We start from the raw sequence: 6,261 nt of genomic DNA, 5'->3' as shown, positions 1-6,261 counted from the left end.
AGCCACTCACAGCTCCATCCCATGCCCTGCCCCAACTGTGCAGCACCTGCCCCAGCCCTAGTCCCTCCCGCACCACAGGGTCCTCAATCTGCCCCTCCACACCCCTTGCGGCCCCCCACCCTTTCCCCCACAACAGACTTACCAGCCAGACGCTGCTCTCCACACTGCCAAGCTGTGCTCCTGGCCACCTGCATGCATGCACACAACATTTATCAGCAACATTATCAGTCACAAAAAAGCCAATTGCCAATAATGTCAATTTTCCTTACATCAGTGCCAATACCATACGGGACCGATGTATCAGTGCACCTCTATTAACTACAACAACTTCATGGTGGTTTGCACGGTAAATTCTGCAGTGCAGACAATACTTTTTGCAGGTTACATTCTCAATCCTTAGAACCTTCCAGTAAAGATATTAAGATATAACATAGCAGGTTGCATGCTGGAATGACTTACTATCAACGGAACTGTCAATCAGTGGTAGCTTGTCATATTTTAGGCTTTAAAGTTGCACCTATTTATAAAGCGGTGAATTACAGTATTGTTTAAAGTTTTCTTTTATATTCAGCCTTATTTAATCATTGCTTAAGTTCTGTATAGCCTCATTGTTATCTGAACTTTTCATTTTGCTGGTGTCTGCTATATCAGCTGGCCTTGCCTCTTGCAAGCAGCTTATGGCCTTGAGTTTGCTTGCATGATGTTTCTTTCCTTTTCTATCACTGTGAGAAGATTTTCTAACACAACATAGTAATAGTTTTGTTGCCAGCTCCAATTAACTGAACTTGGCACTAACATGCTGAATCAGAAGGATGAAATGATTGGATACGTTAATGAAAGGCGATAAGGGAGGCCAATGGACAACGCCCCAAAGTAAGACACCGAAAAAGGCCAAATTAAGAGGTGTGCTCACGATGGGTCTGTTGAACAAAGGAATATGCTGACAGGGTAAAGTATGGACAATAAGTTGACTGCAGAGAGACCAATCCAGAAGCAAGGAGTCAAAGAAGTGAACTTAAAGAAAAGCATAAAAGGGGGCAGCAAGAAAGTTAAGTGTGTTGTCATTATCATCATCATAAATCCAGCCTTCAACACCTGTCTGGACAGTCCCAGCCAATGACGCACACTTTGCTTCAGGAACTGAATGGCAGTCTTTTCTGTTGAGCAAAGTAACATCTGGGATTGGGTGATACCATTGTACTAAGTGTTTTTCTCTCTCTGAATACAGAAACTGCGAAGACTTGTACTAATAAAGTTAGACTTTGCTTTTAGGACACTGAGTTGTCTGTGTTCATATTTCACATTCCATTTAAGGGTTAATTGTGCTTTAACACTCCCTAAGCACTATCTGGCGGACAGTAGTTCTAGCAGAACATGCTTGCTAAGTTTTGAAACACATCTGGCCCATTGTCTAATCTTTTCTGTTCTTAATGAAACTTTTCCTAAAAACAGAAAATATTAGACACCAGCACAGATGTTTCAAAAGACTACTGAAAAAGCTAAAGGGAAACTATTCATTTTACCATAGATTTTAATCCCCCACAAGACCAGGATGATACTCAAAATTTACACAGGCTTACAAACACACAATGAACAGGCTAATCTTGAATAAGATCTTTTTTCCCTAAGCTTGAGTGTTTTTACAAATGTTGAAACCTACGGCCTGGATAAAGAAAAAAAGAAATGAAAGCCATTAAACAGATATCACTTTTCCAGAGCAAGCATGATCAAAGAGAAGAGTGATACTGGTACAAAAATCAGAAAAATAAATGCTTTCCTGCACTGCACATGACTACAGTATGCTGTCCAATAAAGTATCACCACAGATGGTTCTATGACAAATAATATTATCACCAGGTACAAAATGACACTTTCCCAACTGTTTAACAAAACTGACCTGCAAACAACAAGTTGGAATCAAAATGGTTCCATCCAAAAAATAAGTGTAATTCTACAGTTTGAAGTTAGGACAGCAGATTGGGGGGGGGGGAAGATACTCTAAGCAAAATTCTCTTTTATTGAAAATAAAAACAGAAGAGGGAGAGGACATCCTCCAAGCCCTTAATACTTTTTCAAATGCACAGAGGGAGAAGTATAAAACCCTCTAGAAGCATCTATTTAAATGTTCATTACGGCAGTACTAAATTAAATTATTAGCAAAGTAGTGCTATGTCAGATGATTATTCAGGGTTACTAAATCTCTTTTTGTATGCTGTTCTCAGTTTTACCAGCACACTAAAACCAAATCATTTAAACTGAATTATTACTATGTCAACATGGGTAAATGGGCAGCTCTCTGACATTTGACAAAGTGTGAATGCCTCCTTATCCAGACTTGAGGAAGAGCACTTGATACCCAAAAGCTTGCCTAACAGCTCCCCCAACTACACTATTGATGCAATAAGAGATATCACAAAAATACCTGGACCATTACAGCAGCAGCAATACACCAATTATGCGTATCCAACAAAATATATCAGAAGAAAGTCCCAACAGAGCAGTTTCTTCTATGACACTAGCAATTCAAGAGATTTGACTAACTCTTGTACTGATCAAAGGATAAAGGTTTAGCCCATTTCAAGCAGAATTTTATTTTATTTTTCTGTGGTTTCCAATCCTGCAGACCTGAAGAGAGTAGGATGAATGCTCGAATGGAACACAAGGTAACCAAAGTTGCCAGTTAGTACATTTGATGTTACTAATGACAAAATAACACTAAAGCATTTTGAGAAGAGGTGTACAATCAATGAACATGCATTTTTACCTCCAGAAGGCATTTACCCTATTTATTTACACATGAAATTTGGCAAAGAGCACAAGAAACAGAATCCAGAGCTCCCCAATGCAATTTTCACATTTACAAAAGTAAATGTCTATTGGTTCAGAAACATTACCAATAAGGAAGGGTCCCAGAGAAGTAGATGAACATCACAGAAGAGACAAATACCAATAATGAAAAAAACCCTTTAAATTAGATACTGCTATAATTCATTTTAAACTTTGAAATATTATCAATTTCTAAAAAGCTTCATTTTAAAATCAAAGTTAGTTTATAAAAAAAAAAATTCTTTGAAACCTCAGAATATAACTTTGGAGTTGAGTTAGTCAGTCACAGTCTTAACTACTTAGTTTATAATTTACTAATGCAATGGATATGGATAGTGTTGTTTATGAAGTCTGTTACCTAAGGTATTTATTAGTTTCTTTAAGAGTTAAGGGTTTATAATCCAATTAAAATTCAAGGCATATTATGATGTCATCATTGACAATACCTTCCTAACTTCTGGCAGTTGCACAGTGTGGAGAAGAGATACACAGAAAAGACTCACCAAAAGCTCAAAAGCTGGCACAAACCAGAAAAGGAGAAAAGAGCTCCCTGGGAGCTGTGATTCCAGAGCAACTGCTCCATGAAGCTAGAGCAGCCCCAAAATAAAAAAAAGAGAGAGAAGACCCAGATGGAGAGAGAGAGAAACACAGGGAGCTGTGGGGAGAGCTCCCGTGTCCCGGACCCCGGAGGCTGGGTGGGACAGCCACATTGGCAGAGAACCAGCAGCCAGCTAGCTGAGGAGCTCAATTAAGCCACGAGAAACCAGCCATAGAGGCACCACTGAGTGAAGCGGTATAAGTGGCAGGAGGACGGCCAAAGGGAAATAAGGGCCGGGGAGCAGTGCAGTTGAGCCCTGGCAACACAAGTACTAATTTTACTTTTGTTTTCTGTTTTGTTTGTTTGATCAACATGCCTGTGTCTCTACAGGTTGGAGAAGTATTATGTCCAGCAGCCAGAGACTGCCTGGAGAACTTAACAAGGGAAGCTATGCTCCCTGACTGAAAAATAAAACCCCCCGAGTGCAAGAGAGAACTAGGGACAGCAGCCTGGAAAAGCTTTATTTCCTTTCTTTTGAATAATTTTCATTTTTGGGTTAAAGTAAGAAGGGGGCTTAACCCCAAGTGAGATTAGACCCCGGACTTACCTGTGACTGCAGAAGAAATTGGGTAGGTCACATTGACTCTAATATGTTGAGAGGCCTGACAGGACACGCTTGAGCCTAAAAAATAAAAATAAATTTGCCGGCTAAGATTGATACAAACAAACAGTGACATAACATCTGGGTGGCACTAGGCAGGGTTGTAGGGGAGGTCAAAGCCCCAGAAGAGACCTATTAGGATACAACAGTGTCAAGTGGTGGCTATAAGCACCACCTCCCGATCAAGATCATCTTTTAAAATCAAGACATGGCAGACGAGAGTTGGGACCACCACCACGACAGTCAGGCAAGTGATCATGATACTGACGGTCACGGTGAGGAAAGTAATTTATTAGAATACCTTTTGTTTTAACAGAGACGAAACCTTTACACACAGTATTCTACATTTTCTCCATTTTGCATCACAGCATGGACAGTGCTAATACGATACCGTGCAGTATTATTAAGCTACTGCACAGCAGTGTCACTAAAAAGGCATTTGCCAGAGCTACTGCACAGTAACTCTAGTTACTGCATATTTAGTTAGTATTTCATTAAGCAAATAAATGAACATGTAGACACACCCATGGAGGAAAACCTCCAGACCCCACTGCAACTTTTCAGAGAAAACTATCAAACTTGAGGCCTCGATCAATATCAAGAAGACTAAAGGGCTCCATCAGCCTGCCCTGGGCCATGAATGAAACCCCCTCCTCATATTACTATGGAGGGAAAGACCCTGCAGGCAGACTAGCATTTTCCCTACCTCAGTAGTTACCTCTCTCAAAGAGTGAACATTGACAAGGAGACCCAGCACAGAATCAGGTGCGAAAGTGCCTCCTTTGCAAAGTTGCTTCAGTGTGTCTTTACTCATCATAATCTTGAGAAAGACACCAAGATCCAGGTCTACACTGCAGTCATCATCCCCACCCTCCTCTACATATAGGAAACATGGGCAATCTACTGCTATCGTCTCAAGAGCCTAGAGAGGTTTTGCCAAGGATGTCTCTGGAAAATCTCCACATCAAATGGGAAGATTGGTGCAAAAACATCAGCATCCTTGCTGAAGCCATGTTATAAGCATTGAGTCAGGGGTCTTCAAGTACCAACTTCACTGCACCAGATATTGTGCATGTGAGTGCCCAAGTCTCGACTCCCAAAACAAGTGCTCTACTCCCAGCTGAGTAACAGCCTGAATCTCATGGTGGCCAGAGGAAACACTGAAGGCATACCTCAGAAAATGGAGGCTGATATCAAGAGCTGGGAGGAGCTGACTGCTAACTGACTCCAAAGTAAAGGCAACCTTAATTAAGTGGTAGCCCATTTTGAGATAAAGCATCTTCCCCTTGAAACAGGGAAGAGAAAGCAGAGGAAGGAAAATGAAAGAAATCTTGGCCTATGGCCTACTCTCTCCCATGAAAAGACTTGCAACTTCTGCAGACAGGTCTCCTCAAGACCCATCAATGAGACATGGTATAGATCATCCTCAAATAGAGGGATTGCCAACGACACAGTACTGTTAAGGAGTCAATAGTTTGTTTAATTTAGATTAGCAGCTTCAAGAAGAAAGCCCAGCCTTCTAAGTTTTACATGAAGTGCTGTGTCCACTTAGAAAAGTCTCTCAATAAGTAAATAATACCTGGTGTGCGACCTTGTTGTCATTCCACTCCTCTTCCTCCCAGCCAATACCTTCACACTCATGACTCACAAGGAATCTCTCACAAAAAACAAAGCTAGGTATACATGCTAGATGATGTGTTCTTGGTATTTGAGGGAAATGAGAGGTATGGTATCAAATAGGGCTGTGCGAAGCTTTGCCGGCTGTTTCATTACAATGCTGTTGCAACTTGTTTCCAGCTCAAAACAGTGTAATCAAAATAAAAATGAAGGGCTTCGAAACAGCCTCAAAACAAAACAAGGCCAGTCAAAATGTTTCAAAAGTTTCAAAACGTTTCAAGTTCTGAAGCAGCAGCCAGGTGGTGGGAGGCAGGGAAGAACCAGGGCTGTGCTCCACCTGCAAGCCGCTGGGAACTGAGCCCAGTGGGAGACGTGCCTCCCGTCGCCAGGCTCCATCCCCAGTGCTGGGAAACTCAGGGTGCTTATGCTGTGCACATGGCAGGGGAGGACCTGCTTGAGCTATGTGCAACTAAAAGCTGCAGGTGAGTGGTACGCATGGCCGGGAGGGGAGAAAAGGTGCTAGTAGGCACTGCTAGGGGTGGAAGACACTGGGGGGGGGGGGGGGGAGCGCTCCCTTCGCTGTAAGTCTTCAGGGAAAGGGGCAGCCCAACACTCCCCC

The 6,261-nt window shown here is 42.0% G+C and overlaps 1 protein-coding gene across 5 annotated transcripts in view; it reads right to left on the bottom strand.

Annotated features, from left to right (window-relative positions):
* The window catches only part of MAPK8 (mitogen-activated protein kinase 8), a 171,243-nt gene that overhangs the window by 156,934 nt on the left and 8,048 nt on the right, over positions 1–6,261 (bottom strand). For all 5 annotated transcript variants that reach the window (XM_019502545.1, XM_019502548.1, XM_019502544.1 and 2 more), the window contains one exon: positions 3,972–4,046. The gene's annotated coding sequence lies outside the window, so the exon portion shown is untranslated. Of the gene's footprint in view, positions 1–3,971; positions 4,047–6,261 lie in introns of those variants that run through there.

The sequence above is a fragment of the Gavialis gangeticus genome, unplaced genomic scaffold, assembly GCF_001723915.1.
Source record: "Gavialis gangeticus isolate Ggan-Ray unplaced genomic scaffold, GavGan_comp1, whole genome shotgun sequence".
Taxonomy (NCBI): domain Eukaryota; kingdom Metazoa; phylum Chordata; order Crocodylia; family Gavialidae; genus Gavialis; species Gavialis gangeticus.
Note: the sequence above shows the minus strand (reverse complement) of the source record. Positions and strands in the feature narration are given on the sequence as shown.